Raw genomic sequence first — 17,456 nt, forward strand, 5'->3', positions numbered from 1 at the left:
ATAAAAATTTAATTGAGAGAATAATCAGATATTGCTTCCAGCCATTCTCCCCTGCCCCCTCTCCATGTGAAAAATCAATTACTTCACTCTTTTACCTGAGGAACTCTTTAATCAGCGTGATTTGGAATAGATTGCAAAGGAGAAGTTAAGAGTTGATACTTTAATATCTGTTCTTAATTTTCAGGGCTGGGGAGCTTTATGCCTGTAGTTGGCACTTTATTATTATTTATAGTTATTAGCATGCTTTTCAATACATTAGAATTTATTGTACTAAATGGCAATATTGCACATAAAATGGGCATAGTTGGAAAAGCTTTTGACTCTAATGTGAGGTCAGCTTTACAGAGGACAAACTGCTTGAACCCTTTTTTGGTTGTTGTTGTAATCCTAGCTTTGTATTTTTAGTGCCCAAAGTTTATTTGGTACTCATGTTTTCATTTATTTTGTGGTATAAAATGAAGGAATGAATGACAAGAAAAGAAACTATTTGAGGGAGATAGCAGAGCCAGATCTAGTCTTTTCTAAAATATTTTATTTGTTTGAGTATGAAAATTATTTCAGAGAAACCCTCTGTTTTTTTTTTTTTTTAATATTATTTTGCCATCTGGATATTTTGTGCCTCTTTGCCCAACAGTTCTGATTTATTCTATGACTAATCTGTTCAAGTTTTTATTAACCATCTCAAGTAGGATGTCTTCTAGCTTGACAGGTAGCAATTGGCTTTATATCAAACTTCAGTTCTGCTAGGAATTTGAGAAGACTTAAAGAAAACTTTGACAATTAAGTAATATTTTGAAGGTATCAAGTTGCTGACATAAAATGACTGATGTAAAGCATAGTCTTGGAGAAAACCTGTGGATATCAGATATTTTGAATGTCTGATCTAAAGGTAATAATAATAAAAGTTTTTTTTCTGGATAAGAATATTTCAGTTGAACATATTCTAAAAAAAACTTGGGAACTACAGAAAAATTTTAAAAGGCTATAAAGATCCCCTGCAATCACCAATGCTTTAGAGAAAGCCATCATAAATAGTAGTGTGGACTCTTTCATTATTTTGCACACGTGTGCATTATGTATTTGCATGCATCTTCCAAACAAAATTAGGATCATACTAATTAGATAATTTTGTTTATTTCCCTCCCCCTTGGCATAAAATCAGGATTACTACATTAACAATTTTTGCAGGTAATATCTGATGCCAAAGATTTTGGAGAAAAAGGAGGCTGTGCTCACATAGATGTCCTCATCTATTTTGTTATTTGCTTCTCAGTGGGAATTTGTGTTATTTCTGATGCTCCACTGTTTTAATGTTGTGATGAATATTCTTGAGCATAAGTTTCTGTTTACTAATCTAATAAATTCTTAAGGTGTTTTGTCAGATTGCCCTCCAGAAAGGCTGTACAAATGTACACTCCTATCCATGGTGATTAATAATAACAATAATAGTGGCTCCTATTTATTGGCAGTTTATTATATGTTATATGCTACATCCTATTCTAAGCACTTTGTGTAGATTAACTCATTTTTAACAAAATGCTAGCCTCCTTTCAGAGATAAGGAGACCAACATGCAGTATATGAGAATGTGTATTTTTTGTACCCTGACCAGCATCAAATGTGATAATTAAAATTTTTTCTGTTTATTAAGTGGCAGATAATTTCTCATTGTTTCAGATTGCATTGCTCTGATACTAAAAGAATGTACACTTTTTTTATCTGCCAGAAAGCCAACATTATTATCTTCCTATGTCTTAGGAAGGAATTTTTGCCTGAAAATCTCCTAAGACAAATTTAAATTCTCATGAGTCACAAATAGAGTTATTCCTGATTTCAATAGGAAATTTTTGAATGCATGCTTGACTTCCAAAATTAATACCATTTTATGCTAAACAATACTAAACCCTGTTAAAATGGGTACAGTTTCTTTAGGAATTAAAGTCAGTCATCATGACACGACATAACAAGATGGTTTCCTTTCATTATTTACCCTGTAATGCGTCTGTTCCCTGTGTTCCTTTAGCATTTTTTTAGCTTTATGTATAGTGCACGTAAACCAAGTATTCACTGATACTCAGTGTTTATATAATTGAAACTTTAATGCAAGCTCCATTCAAGAAAACCATAAAGCCTACAGAAAAAATCAATGAAAACAATGCAAGTGATACGTGAGATAATTAGTATGTATTATGAACTAGCAAACGATGAGCACACTTACATCAAATGTACAAATATAAGGCTGCTTGCATGATGTTTCTTGTTTCCCAGCTTTTGGCTGCTCACAAGGCATGAAGTATCAGAAATGATCCTTGTAAATAAATGCCATGTAAGTTCAACCAGGTTTATTAAATGAAACTCATTAAGTTGAGTTCTTGTAATCTGATGGATGTATCTCAGGGTCCTACTGTATTATAAATATTTGGGGTGGGGAGGGATTGAAGGTTATTTTATGCCATGTTGCTCAGGTAAGTGTTTTCATTGAGTTTCACAAATGGAGGTTTTGGTGCAAAGAGGCAACATGATAAGATTTCAGTTTTCAAAGAACGACTTTGACTATTGGATGGAGAGTAGACTGCAGCCACAAAGGTAGAGGTAGAGTCCAGACTTAGGAGGCTGTTTGTAGTCAAGTGGAAAGGTCCAAGTGTGAATCTTAGACCACCTATATCAGGATCACCTGGGATACTTGTTTAAAATGCTGATTCCTGAGTCCCCTTGGATATAATCTATGGTTAAAATGCAGAAATCTGCATTCTGATAAACATCTTCCACATTAATGTTTGAGAACCAGTGCTCTAGTGATCTGTAGGATCCATTTTAGCCCTGGCATAGAAAAAAGAAACACACTCTTGGGTCTGTTTTATGAATTTTTGAATAAAGGAGAAGAAATATGTTAATACCTTTTCATGAGAACTCATTTTGATATTATGTTTTGAAAAAAATAGGAATCATTTATTGGATACTTAATAGTTACCAGGCATTGTTCTAATTGCTTTTGATAATTTTTTTTCTTAAACCTTCCACAGCTGGGCAAGGTCAGCATTAATAACCCAGTTTCCAGATGAAATTGAGACATAATCTGAAATTCACAGAATTTTCTTACTGGTTTGTTTTTGGGATTAGACCAGTGGCTTTTGATCCCAAATTATGATCGAGTATCCATTTGCTGGCTTTCTTTGTGGACCAAGCCTGCCCATCCCAAGGCTGTGAGGGTGTCTCCCAATCCCTGGAGCTCATAGCCAAGGTAAAAGGACCACATTTACATTCTGCTGTCTGCTACCCCAAGGCAGTTTGAACAGCTGCACTCTGTCAGCTAGGAGGTGAAAGGTCAAGTGTAACTGCCCACTGGAAATCTGTTGATGTGTGTCAGCCTAGAAATGATGCAGGAGGCAGCTTCTGAGCCTTTAGAGAGACAGCCCAGCCTTTACAGGGCCCACTAAGTGCTAGGTTAAGCACTGTAATTGCATTTTCTTCTTGACACAACAGTGCCATAAAGTGTGTACAATAATTATCTGTCATTATCCTCATTTTATGAAAGAGGAAACTGAAGCTTAGACGGGTGAAGTAGTTTGCCAGAATTCACCCAGCACGTAAATGATAGAGTCTAGATTTGAATTCAGGCCTATGGGACTTCAAAGCTTATACTTTTATTTCAAGCTTTTTAAAATTGTGATACATATCATAAAATACTGAACAAATCTGTGTAGCATACATGTAGTTTAATTTGTAATTATAAAGTGAACATCACTCCCAGGACCAAAATAGAAAGTTATCAATACCCCAGAAAATCCCATCCTCATTCTTTCTACTGATTGGTTTCCATACTGCTGATTTTTTGCAGTAGTCTTTCAGTTGTGAAACTTATACTCTTGATTACGCTGCTTAATTATCCTCCTTAGCAATTCATAATATGGCATAAGGGGGAAGCTACATGAACCAGAAATCAGAAGCATAGATGCTCCTCTTCTGTAATTGTATTTACCTTGGCCAAGTCACATGTCCCCCAAAAGGCAGGCATAAGGCCAAATAACTTCTAAAAAACCTTAACCACCGTTATCCAGAATAAGGGGTTAGTTAACTAGAAAGTGAAACTAAGTTGCAGGGCAGGTTTTGCTTGCTTTTTTTCTTTGTTAATTTAGTATTAATGGTTATAAAAACACAACAATTTCCGTGACAGACTTCACTCATTTTGAATAGCAAGTATTTTGTTCACTTATGTAAGTCAGTAAATTGCCCTTACACCTTATTGATTAAAATGTCCTAGCTCTTGAAGGACTCACGAGTATAATTTCTCTGAGACAGACTGCACTTACGCTTTTTAAAATCCACTGTTGAGGTCTGTGCATGATAAAGTGGAACCAAGTGGTTATTAATTTTTCATTGAAATCTTCTGAATAAGTGTTTTCTCTTAGTTGGTTTCAAAAGGAGTCATATTCCTGAATCTAATTAGAGGCTGTTCATGTACTGTGGGCTTATTAAGATTCAAGGCACTTTTTTATTTTAGCCTGTCTGATATCCCTTTTTAATTTCACTTAAATTTGAATTACTCTAAACATCATCTGGGCATATTGAAGATACTCAGTGTTATTAATAATGATGATGTTGACGAATCTGTCCCATCTTATTCTTCTCAAGTTCCATAACCTTATTCTTGATCTTGGCTTGTGAATACGTGGGAAAATGCCGCTTCTCTTTTCTTCCTGAGGCAGACAGCCAGTAATCAATCATGACATTATTCTGGTGGGCCCAGACAAAGCCCCTGGGACTTTCTGCACTTAGTAAACCAAGCAGCCATTCCCATTTGGTCAGAGTTAGCAGGCCCTTTGCCATTCCTGATCCTGATATTGGTTGTCTTAGATCTAGACTTGTTTATCCCTCTTTATGACCTGTTGAGTAAGTTACACTCTCAGCTGATTGTTTGTCTCAATTTCTGCCTCGAACTCCCATTTTTCTACCCATTTGGTTGAAGATCTTTCCCTTTACTGGACCTCTCTATCACCTTCCCATGTGTACTCAGATCACTCAAGCTGCCTACATCGCGTATGTGTCTCAGAACAAAGTACTGGACTTATCCATTGACTAGTCTTTATTCATTTCTTTGGAGTTTGTTCTTGGATGTGACTCCTTTCTTAAGGTGAGAACTCTTTCCTGTTTTAATAACATGAACTCACAAAGACTATCTCTGCTTGAATTCCTCCTGAGTATGTATCAGACAGGTTCCATTTACAGTATAGCCGTGTAGGCTCTTAACACACTGAACTTTCCATAGCTAGCGACTGTATACTCTGGTCAAAATGCAGAAACCAAGAACTTGAAGGTTCTGGAGAGTGAAGAAAAGCAGGGAGATGCCAGAGGAGAGTTGAATTTGGAAGGGACAGGCATATTGATTTTCCAGTTTTTACTTCCAGGATTTTTCTTAACAGGCCACAGTGGTATCTAAAACCCCAATAGAAAACTTATAGTCTTCCTGCCCTGAAGAACCAGAGGATGGAGTTTGGGATAACCACAGCAGCTGGAAAGTGAGGGGGTATCCCAGAAATGAGAGAGACAGCGGGGGCGAGTCCTGGATTCTGTGCATCAGCTGCCCAAATCAGAAGTTACCCCCTGAAGGATACATGCAGGAGGCTGACTGCAAGTGGCCCAGCTAACGTGAAAAAGAGCTCAACTGAGATCTGAGCACCTGCCTAAGAGACAGTTTGTAGTCTGATCTGAACATGTGTCACCCATGAATCACTCTTCACTGAGAACTCAGCTATTTTTTTCACTTGTGTCTGATACACGTAATGTAAATATGCTCTTTTCCCAGTGTTCAGTTGCCTTTCTGAGTTTTATACGCTTCGTTTACAGTTCACAGTTGTTGGGCTTAGAAGGCAGGCAACGGGTCTAAAATATTTAGAACTAGTTTAAAGCCTCATCCAAGGCAGGAGTTTGATATGAGATTTTAAAGATGATGGTTCTGCCACAATTCCCACTTCTTTGGCACAATTACTGGTGTGTTGTGAAGATTGCCCTCATGCATTCTAATGTCATGGATTACCTCCTTTGTTGGCTCAACATGGTGTTGAAAGCAGTGTTGAATATTATATAATTCATAGTAATAATAAATGGTAACAGCTAATATTTTCTGAGCTCTCATTACACAACAGGCACTGTTCTAAGTACTTTATATGTAGTAACTCGCTTTATTCTTACAGTAATCCTTTTTATTATTTCTGCTTTATGGTTGAGGAAATAAAGGCGAATACAGAGCTATAAAGTTGGTAAAGCCAGGAGCCAAGTGGAAGAGGATAGGTTGGTATGGTATATACGCATGAACACACTCTGAGAAACTTGGTTTAAATTGGGAGATAGGTATCATTCGGACTGAGTTCCAGTAGATTCCTGAGCAAAGTGGATGTGAAAAATACCATTTTTCTGCTGTCTTCTGTCAAGTTTATTGGCATAAATTTGGCAGGGATAAGGTTAAGCAATACTTGTGTTGGCCCAAAGATTGAGCCCTAATTTAGTTAAGGGCATAATTAACCAGTGAGTAGTTAGCTTATCTCAGTTGAGTTAGGTTCTGTCTAGGCAGTTGTTTATTGACTCTTGTCACTAAAATACCACGGAAATTTTTATTCGTATTGAGGAGCAAATCATTGAGTGTAGTCAATTAGGTTGAAAAGATGAAAATAAACTACTTATAAGAGAAATAATGGTTTACTTTGTTTAGGCTAGAGTTCTTGAAACCTGCTCAGAGTCCTGCAGGCTCTTAACTAGAACCTTGGTGATGGTAGTGGTCCTGGTCAAGAATTGGCAAAGGAAAGAGGAATCCCTTTCTGTCGCGGCACCAAAGAGCTTTTAATGATTCACTGAGCACTGCAGTTTACTGATTAGATGACACAGGGTCTCTGTGGATACAAAAGGAAGCTGTTACACAGTATTAGGCTTATGTAATTTGTAGGGGGTGTCCAGGATGGAGATGTGGTGTTTCTGCTCTGTTTCATATTGCTTAGACCACGTCTGGAACTTTGTCATCTCTGAACACCATGGTTATAGAATGGACACTTTATTCCAATAATGGAGTAGCTTGTATTGGACTAAAAGATAACACATAAAACAGTAATAACTTCTTAACAAAATATGAAAAAAAATTCAAAAATATTAAAATATTTGAAGATGTTATAGAGTAATCAAAATGAGGCAGAAACTGGAGAGAATTCCATCCTTTAAGGAAGGGAACTGCACTGAATAAGAGCCACATTTATATAGCTTTTCCTTTGAAGGCTCTTCCCATCATACCCCGTGCATTAAACAACTGTCCATTGAAATTTTATTTTTCTTTATTTGCCTAGACAAGTTGTGGCTTTACTATTGCCAGGAAAACTTGTTGACACTGGTAGGAAGCATTGTTCTTTAATTGACACTTATTACAACTAGATATTTTCTTGGCATTTCATTTTGGAATATATCCTTAATTTCATGTAGACTTGGGGATTTATATTATTCTATAGGTTATAAGACATGAGGAAATCAAATGTACAATGGTGTCAGGTTATACTAACCATATGGATTTTGGTTTAGAACTTGGTTTTTGAAAACATGCAAAATTCATTTGCTGTTTCTCTGTTTTAAAGGTTTGACCTCTGTGTAAATGACTTCACTACAGAAACTGATTGCAGTGTATTGCAGTGTTTTTGAATATTGATATAATAAATATTTAATGGATACATCTTGCTAGTAAGAGCTCTGTCTAACATGGAATTAGAAAATTTTACCAGAATCAGTCTGCGAAACAGCCGGAAAAACATAATCTTGTCCTTTTCAATAACCTTAAAAACATTTTACTTTTCATTATTAATTTGTTCTTGTGTTTTGGTTTCTGACTTAAGCACATTAATTAAAACATGCAGTATCTGTACATTCATCCTTTTACAATTGTGGGTTCTAGGGATGAGGGCAGTGGAAAAGCAAAATTGTGCAACTCAGATTTGTATTTGAATATGAAGAATTATGAAGCATCTTTATACACGTTCATTACATTTATGAAATGCCAAAAAGGTTCTTTTCTTGACTGTGTAGATATTTATGGCAATGTAATAGTTATAATAATAAAAACATTTATTGAGTGTCTTTTTTTGTGTTAGGCACTGTGATGCATACTTCGAAGGGAGGATCTCATTGATGACAGATGATAACCTGACGAAATAGTGATTAACTGTATGGGCTTCACAAATTCGGTCTGAATCCTTGAGACCTCGGAAACACGTCTTAGTCTCCCTGTGCTTCAGTTCTCCACCTGCAGTTGGGGATAATCCTTTTCCTACCTTGCTGTTTCTAAGTCAGCGTGCTGGGACAGAGTCATCTCCTCTGGTCACTTCCCATTAATGGTCATGGGCGTCATCGTAGCGGGGTGAGTGCTCAAAAGCAGGTCTCTCTCTCCAGAGTCCATGATTTTAATTACCTTACTGTGTGTTTAAGCGTGCCTGACACATAGTAGGTTCGAAATAAATGTGCTCTGAGGTACATCTTCCCTGTAGAGTTGTGTTTGCATTGCCATTTGTAGATAATATATGGCAGAATGTAGAAAGAAACTTATCAGCTTTGGAGTCTTAGAGATAAATGGTGGGCATATAGACTAAAAACTGTATCATTCTAGAAATATGATTTCTGAACTGATAGCTCAGGAAATGCCTGGCCTTGTGTAATATAATTTATTGTCACAAGAACTATTGTTATTTGTCTCCCATGAAGGCAGTTTGGTGGCCCCATTTTTAGATTGAGGTCATTTTATATGTGATTTTTATATCTAATAAATTAGTTATCACTCAGCAAATACTTACAGAGTACCTCGTACACATCAGGACTAAACAGGCACAAGGGATGCATTGGTGAAGGCATCAAGCCTGGTTTGTACCTTTGAGGCCATCGTAGTCACTTGGGATGCCCAGACATTGACAAATCACACAAATATATAATCAGTCGCACTTTGAGAAATGCTCTGAGGGAAGATGATGGACTATAGTGAGAAAGGTTAACCTGGGAGTGGAATGCTGATGTAGGTTTTGGTGGGAGTCAGCAAATGTTTTCTGTAAAGGACCATATAGTAAATATTTTAGGCTCCTGGTCCTTACATTCTTGGCTGGTCCTTACCTTCTTGGCTGCGACCACTCTATCAACTGCAATGTGAAACCAGCCCTTGACAATACATAAAAAAGCATCAGGTATTATAATGAAAATGAAATCTCCCCCCCACCCCCACCCTTCCTCAGAGGAGAGCACCCTTGCCAGTTTGGGGTGTAGCATTCAATGCATAAAGTTTATTTTATAAGCCACACCTGTGAATTTAAATAGACTTTTAAAAAGCCATTTATCTAATAAGCTGAGTTAGGCAAGTTTTGTATGGGAAAAAGCTTGTGATGCTTCTGGATCTGCTGCTGTTTAGTGATGAGGCTAGGGAACTCTACTCATGGTTAGTCTTCTTTTTCCATCAATAGTGGGACACAGTCTTTCAGTACTTAATATAAATGAGGATTTGTGAAAATTAGTGTCTGCTCTTGAGACTTTCTGATGATAAAATGATATTACTGTGTGGAGAAGGAATACCTCTGGAATTGCCATAGAAAGGCTTAGAAAAATGAAATTTACAATCTGGAGCTTCTCATGCTGCTTTCACTTTTATAGTTTTAGAGAAGGAACTATTCTCAAGGAAGTGGAGTACGTGTGGCACTCTGTGGAATATGTGCTCAAAACTTGGATTTGATGGCCACTGGGTGAAAATTTCCATCTTATTCCTTGTCGTAGAATCACATACTGAGTTAATGTATGGCTGTTTTGCATTTTCTTAGTTGGGAAATAAAACCGAGAATTCCCCGCCCTTTGCTTTTGCCCTTTCCCTCTAGAAGTAGACCTCTTCTCCCGTGATCTGGACTGGTGAGAAGGTACATCTGGGCGAGCAGGGTGTTTCTGATGACAGTCAGAGAGGCTTATCAAAATCTATAGCTTGATTTTACTTAATGAAGTAATGTCTTAGTATCTCTGCACTGGAAGGCTGCTTGTGTGTTTTCACTTAGCTAGTGAGGTGAAAAGTTGTCTTGTGGGACTCTCAGTACTGGTATGGAGTACTGGAGGGTATGAGGATGCAGTTTCCTCTTCTGGACGCTCAAGTAGTTTGTCCCAATCTTATATTGAGGACAAGGGTGGTCAAATTGTTTCTTAAAAGACCAGATAGTAGATATTTTAGGTTTTTCAGCCATGCAGTCTCTATTGTGACTACTCAGCTCTGCAATCGTAGTGAGAAAGCAGCCAGAGACAATATATAAATAGCGAGGCTCACCCCACATAGCTTGTCAAAGTATTCCTTCCAACTGCATATTGGAATCTTCCTGAGAGAATATGGGAATAGATGTACCTTTGTCCATCTTGAACATTCATACGTGTGTTTATTTCATAAAAAAGCTGAATTGAGTAGCTGCTGTGTATCATACAGTGTTCTAGTCACTGGACATTCATCTGTGAACAAAATAAGTGTGTGCCTGATGGACCTGGCATTCTAGCTCTATAAATATATAATATCAGTTACAAGTAAGGAATTATGAAACAGGGAACAGCATTGTCTAAATTTCTCTGTGTTTATACTTTCCATTCCTGCTTTTAGCATTTGGAGTCCAAGTCAAAAATACAGAAATTGCAGTAGTTAACAGGGATAATTTAATGTAGCAAATTGATTAAAGAAATGTTGGAGAACTGTAACGGCAAAAAAAGAACCCGGACTAAAGCTGAAACTGTAACTGTAGGAAGCAGCTACCACCCCTGGAATAAAAGGAAATGATTGGAATTTTTTAAGAACTTGGAAACATGGAGGAGGAATCCTGCAGCCCTGGGACCCAGAGCATTAAGGAAGAGACATTGCCTGGCTGGTTCTGATGGCTCTGAGGTTGGTGTGGGAGTTTAGGCAGAACTTTATAAACTGAAATGAACTTGTTCTTGGAACCAACTGCTATTGCCAGAGTGAAGAGCTGTGGCTCGGGGCTCTGATGAAAGAACATCATACATTGAAAGGAGCAGATACTTTCTCCATCTTCCAGCCTTCTAGTCTCGCAGTGGTACCACATATTGGTAGAACCTAACCGGAAACCAGCTGGCAAAGGAGAAAGTAATTTTAGACAGCAGTTTTAGACAGTAATTTTAGAGTTTTAGACAGCAGAATGGTGGGCACCTAGAAGGGAGGATTCGGAACTGATAAAAAATAGCTTAATGACTGGCACATCACTGATAGCGCTGAAGTGTGGACCCGCTTTCTCTCTCTTTAGATCTGCTGCACTGAATCCCAAAGAGGTTGTGCAGCACAATCAGAAAATAAGTAGAAATACCTGAATAAACAAAAGTACTTTCATACAAAGGTGAAACAATTCCTGTTTCCTTCCGTCTGGTGTTATGGTTAGTTATGTACTTGAATTTGTTTGCAGTCTTTGGCATTTACTAAAGGAGTAACTAGTTCCATGGAAACTAAAGCAGATGTCAAATGAAGATTGGTTTGGGGAAAACTGTAGAATATATCTAACTAAATATGCAATTTTTTAAATGGTTAGACTTCTCATAACCTTTAATAAGATAATATGTGTTGAGAATTTCTAAGTGAGGGTAGTAAAATTATGTATCTGGCAAATATTCAACCATGAACTTCTCTCCTCCAATTTCTAGTTCATTAATTTATTTTCTGAATGTATTCCCTTTACTTTCAACCTTTTTTTTTCAGTGATCAATTTTAAATGTTCAAGATTTCTAGTTAAATTTTTTGACTGATGTGATATTCTCTGACATGTCTGATGTATTACATTTTTTAAAGCACAGTTTTGTGCTTTGTTCTCCATGAGCTTTTCTCTCTCAGATATCAGTTCTTCTGTTTGTTTCTGTTTCATGATGTTGGTGGGTCTCCATTGTTTAATTATTATTGATTTTGTGCTTACAGCATCCTGCCAGCAGTGACTGGGAGAGGGGCAGAGTGTATAGCCCCATGGAATGTGTCAGTAACTGGTCTTTTCCCGAGGTATCAAAGGTTGCCTGGGCCACTGTGTCATCCCTTGGCTCAGCTGCCTCACATCTACTGTTTTTGTCTAGCGTGTCTTGTGCTGCCCAATGTCAGTTATCCTAATGGTTGCCCTGGCCCGTCCTGTGCTCCCTTTGTATCCAGCCTTCAAGTTTAAAGTATAATCAGAGTTATTCCTGCTTTTGGTATAGTCCTGTCCTGGCTGTTTTAGCTCTGGGATTCTATGTCAGTCTAGTTCTTATTTGTCTTACATTCTTCAGGGATTTTTCTCAACTTCTTATGTACCAGGTGCTCTCCCTTCTTTATTGTTTTCTCCAGTGCTCCTATGACTGTTTTTAGACATTTTGGTCCAATCTTGTTTTCTTCCTGTCTGTGCCCACTCTGCTTAGCTCTAGTTCTAACTCTGTGGTGTAGGTGATGCTTACTAGGTGGATTGCTTTTGGGAGGGGACTTGGTCTCAAGGTCTCACGTCACTTCAGCCATCATTGTGGCAATACTGCCTTTGGGTGTCTCCTCTACCTTGGGAAGGTCAGGTGCCTCAAAGATGGTAGGATCTGTAGAGATCACTTTTTTTTTCTTTAAGAAATTTTATTGAGATGCAATTGACATACATATATTTAAAGTGTACAATTTGATATTTTTTTTCCTTATTGGTAATGCATATATGGCAATTCCAATCTCCCAGTTCATCCCACCCCAACCCCCCTGTCCCCTGCTTTCCCTACTTGGTGTCCATATGTTTGTTGTAGAGATCACTTTTGAGGTGACTGTCCTCCACTAGAGACAGAGGAAGAGGTCCTCAAGAAAAGAGAGCGAGGAACAACAAGGGAGAGTTATTTAAACTATTTATCCTTGGATAACCATTGGATGCTGGCTGGATCTGGCTACATGGAAAGTAATGGAGCACCATCTGCTTATTGTGGCAGCATTTCTTGCCTTTCTGGGGTTGTTTCTTGATCCCAGACCAGATTGAAAAGGGATTTCACAGAAATTTTTCATTTCACTTTTCCATAACGTTGCAAGGTTGATAGTCTCATTTAACTTAAGTAAAGAAGGTAAAATGTCAACTGCCAATGAGCAGTAGGGCAAAGATGGCCACCAAGTCTTCAGTCTTACCCTTTTAAGCCCACTATGAAGTCACTATCAACTCTTGAACCCTTCATCATGACATTACCAAGCAGTACATCATATTTTGCTCTTTTGTGCCTCATTTTCTCTGTTAACTTTTAGTTTGGACCAGTTGTTCAATTGTAGTAGTATTGTATAACATTTCACTCTAGGTTCTTGAAAGAAAAATGATTAGGATTAAACTTTCTTGAGATTTCTTACATTTTCTGAATCCCTCAATTTTAAGAGGCTATGACATGATTAGAATATTGTTTTCTTTGCTGCTCAGATAGTGTCACATTGTCTATTTTGCAAGACTCCTTTTGTCTGTGTTTGCTTTTGGGATTTTTCTGTCATCACGATGGACTTTTCAAATGAATGACGGTATTTCTTTCAAAAGTTTCCTGAAGCAAAGTGAATGTCATGTATCCTATGCTGTGGTATAAATTCTCTTTTCAGGGATTATTTTGAAGTTTTATTTTCATGTTACCTAGTTTTCTGAAAGCTTGCCTTGAAGATTCACTTCTATGGGTTATTCATACAGATACATATAAAATTTAGCAATTCTCCAACTTCCCAACTCTGGCTAAAGAAACTCAGATTATTGCAAGAGGAGAGATGACTAATATGAATCAAAAGATCTGGCATGTGCTTTTCTTTCATAAGTAGGAAGGACATTTATGTGGAATATTGGGCAATCGGATTTAATTCTTTACATTGTAATTTCTCCTATAAGTGGGAATTCTGACAATGGAAACGTGAAGAAAGGAACACTCTCTATAATGTTGATATCTTTCTTAATAGACAATTCTAAGACCTCATTCTCCAAAGAAGTAATATTTCATTCATCAACAAGAATGAAGTCTCCTTCTAAACACAAATAGTGCGCTTAAAACCTTGCAGACACCAATTATCATTCTGTACAGCAAACCTTCAAAATGTCAGACGATCTCAGGAATTTCCCCAGCAAAGGTCGATCATTTACCACTCTCCAAGTCATTTCTTCAGCATGCCAGGGTGACAGGCAAACCTGTGAGATTGAGTTAGCTAGGTCACTCAAAGCAGCTGCTATAAAGAAGCCATGAGAAGTCCATTTCTATTAGGTAAATCCCTTTAAACTCAAATGCATCCTAAACTATTAAGTGCTATTAGATTTTTAGGAGCATGAGTGGGTTGATTGAAATAAAGTCTGCCCCTTGCAAGCCTTCAGCTGAGTTTATTGGAAGGGACTTCAGGGAGTAATTTAAGAAGACCTAACAAATTGGGAACTGAAGGGGATGGAGTGGGAAGGTGGCAGCTCTGCTGGGGAGCTGAATCTCATGCACTGAGTTGACACATGTGACTCCTTGTAATGGCCATGCTGCACACATATAGCAAACCTTGTCTGTTTGTATCCTCCCAGCAACCCTGGGAAGTTCGGTGTTCTGCTTTACTAGTATCTCTGCTTTACTTGCTCGGTGTTACAAGCTCATTGGTGGTGGTGTTCCTGAAAAACACCCCTGTAAGTCTTCTCACACCTTGGGCAGGGTTGCTGAAGAAAAATATCTAGCATTTTCCCTTCTCTGAGTATTATACATAATATACTCTGATGGTGTGTGTAAATATGTAAAATGAGGGTTAGCTGAGCAATTAATGGCCCCAGAATACAAGGTTGAGTCCTGGCTGTTGTATTATTACACTGTTTTGAATTTGTTTTACAGTGAGCACTTTGCATGAGGACTATTCTTGGAACTCCAAAGCCCTTTTTGCCACCACAGAAACTTGAGTGAGTGGAGAAAATCTCTGTCTCTCTCTCTCTCTCGCTCTCTTCTCTCTCTCTCTCTCTCTCACACACACACACACACACATTTTTATAAGGTGAAACAGTGACCTAATTTTCAGGAAATTACTTCCAGAGTTACTTACTCATGATAGAAAGGAGTAGAAATGCGACTTTTATGAGCATGAACCTGACATAAGAGCAAGCTACCTGGCACAAACCTGAGACAGTTCACGGGTGAAAAACTTTATCCCACCCTCCTTCCCTGAGCTCACTTGTTCTGCACAGCGGTAGTGCTGGTGTGCTGGAAAAGGGCCTGAGCACACGGATGGACACATCACGCTGGCTTGATGAGGCCGTGTCTGGTTGGCAGCAGGGGTAGGAAGGCCTCCAGAGCTCAGTTACTCGTGTACAGTGTGAGCTGTTTGCCCAGCATGATCTCAGATTTCTTGTAGATCTTATTTTTTACTTTTTCTGATGAAAATTATTTTTTCTAGCTTGCCCTCTTATATTTTATTGATTAACAAATCCATCTTAACTCATGGAATTAAGCATAGTTATTAAATTTATTATATTAAATACATAACTATAGAAAAAATGGAGAATGATGAGGTTAATATCAAGTCATACATGTGTCCAATATGAAGTTTCAAATGTTGCTTTCTTTTCATATTTGTTCAGATAATGTTTAAAAGACATGAAGCATAACTGATACTGTTGAAGTCTCTTGGTGCCCCTTCCCAAAACCCATGCCTCTCTCTTGACTGTCTAACCTAGTCACTATTCTAAACTTGGCATGTCATGTTTTAAACTGTTTTGATATGTCAGCTTATATGTGTTGGGAGGGAAAAACTATTTTCCTCTACCTATCGTCTTAGTTCATTGTCCTGTAAGTTAGGCTGGGAAAAAATGAGAAAAACAAACAGAAGTTTATTAACAGGTGTATTGTGCACACACATGGGAGCACTCAGTGATGAGTAACTTAAAGGGGTGGTCAGAACTTGGGCTTTTGTAGCGTCTTAACAGAACAATAAATTTGTAGGGGAGTGACAGGACAAAGGAAAAGGACTTGAGATTCCAGGGGGAGCAAATTATGGGAAGGTAAATAGACGGGGACCCTGATGGGAGGAGAGGGCTAGTTAGTAGGTTCGTTGTGTTGCTCCCTCTGGTGTTGTCTCTGTGCTGAGTCTAGATTTGTCTCCCATGATTAAGAATCATCTGTCCTTCCTGTGTGTGTGTGTGTGTGTCAGGGACAGGAGGGAAGGGTAGTCAAGAGCAGAGACCACCTTTTTTTGTGTGTCTGCTTCTTTTTGTTTATCTTCAGCTCAAAATAATTCTTATACCTAAATGGCACATTTTGGGGTGGCATACTCTGAACCCCTTTATTTATCTCCATAAGATTGTTTAGTATTATTATTTTTTCCTGTTTAAGTATGCATACTGTTATGTGTCCCTCTTGTCTGTCACTTGCTTGCTTTTCCCTCTCAGTTTTGCTTTGGAAATATGTCTGCATCGATCTATTTCAAGAGTTGGTTTATTCATTTGAACCATTTTACAGAATTCCATTGGGTACGCAACATTTTATTAACCCTTAGATTTCATTTCTTCTTTTTTACCATTCCTGCTTGCTGTCTCTTTAATCAAGAGAGGGCTTGTGTTTTCTCCTTGGAGAGAAGCTGCAGATGGGCCACTGTAGCAGGAGAGTGTGGTAGCAGGACAGTTTGCCTGTTGCCCACTGGGATCAATATTAAATAATGGAAGAAGGTTATAAGATCAAAGACCCAGCAGCTCTGATGTTGTGGAATGATGTACAGAAGTATCAATAATTAAGTGTAATGCAAAGGCCAGTTTGGGCAAAAAAATCCAAGGTTAAGATTGTTTCTAAAGAAATGCTTTTTGTGACCAGCAGGTACATAAAACTCAACAGGCTTAATGAACTAACCTTGTAAAGTGTGTGTGTGTGTTGTGTGCATGTGTGTCTAATACTACATTTCTTTTTACTTCATACCCCACATCTAATCCATGAGTAGGCTTTGCTTCATCATCAGAGTCTGCCCAGAAGCCCTCCATTCTTCTGTTTCCCCCTCTGCCACCTTCTCTGTGATCTAGTTGAGGAGTCTGCGAACTGTGGCTTGCTTAGCCACATCCTGTTTTTGTAAATAAAGATTTATTGGAACACAGCCCTGTCCATTCTTTTATGTATTATCTAGGCGTGCTTGCACTACAAAGGCAGAGTTAAATAGTTGCAACAGAGACTGTCTAGCCTCAAAGCCTAAAATATTTACTATTTGGCTATTTCCAGAAAAAGATTGTGAGCTCTTGTCTGGTTTAATATTGCTGTCTTGTAATTGGTTTCATTCTGTAAACAGAAGACAGAGTGACTTTTCTAAAATGTGAATTTGATTTTCTCACCCCCCTGTGAGTGAAAAAACTCTGAACTCCATACTGTAGCTTACAAGCACCTGCATGGTCTGGTCCCTGCTCACCTTTCCACCCTCATCCCTTCCAGGACTCCCCCTTGTTCTGGTCATACTGAGCCTTTTCTGCCTTGGAACACGTTGCTTGGCTT

The 17,456-nt window shown here is 38.2% G+C and overlaps 1 protein-coding gene across 8 annotated transcripts in view; it reads left to right on the forward strand.

The window, feature by feature from the left end:
• SUCLG2 (succinate-CoA ligase GDP-forming subunit beta) overlaps window positions 1-17,456 on the forward strand; it is a 271,828-nt gene that overhangs the window by 24,482 nt on the left and 229,890 nt on the right. The window contains exon 2 of one of the 8 annotated variants that reach the window (XM_057706922.1): window positions 8,120-8,385. The exons of 6 other annotated variants lie outside the window; for them this stretch is intronic. The gene's annotated coding sequence lies outside the window, so the exon portion shown is untranslated. Of the gene's footprint in view, window positions 1-8,119; window positions 8,386-14,828; window positions 14,894-17,456 lie in introns of those variants that run through there. One more of the 8 variants, XM_057706924.1, reaches the window with a different exon arrangement.

The sequence above is a fragment of the Hippopotamus amphibius genome, chromosome 13, assembly GCF_030028045.1.
Source record: "Hippopotamus amphibius kiboko isolate mHipAmp2 chromosome 13, mHipAmp2.hap2, whole genome shotgun sequence".
Classification (NCBI taxonomy): domain Eukaryota; kingdom Metazoa; phylum Chordata; class Mammalia; order Artiodactyla; family Hippopotamidae; genus Hippopotamus; species Hippopotamus amphibius.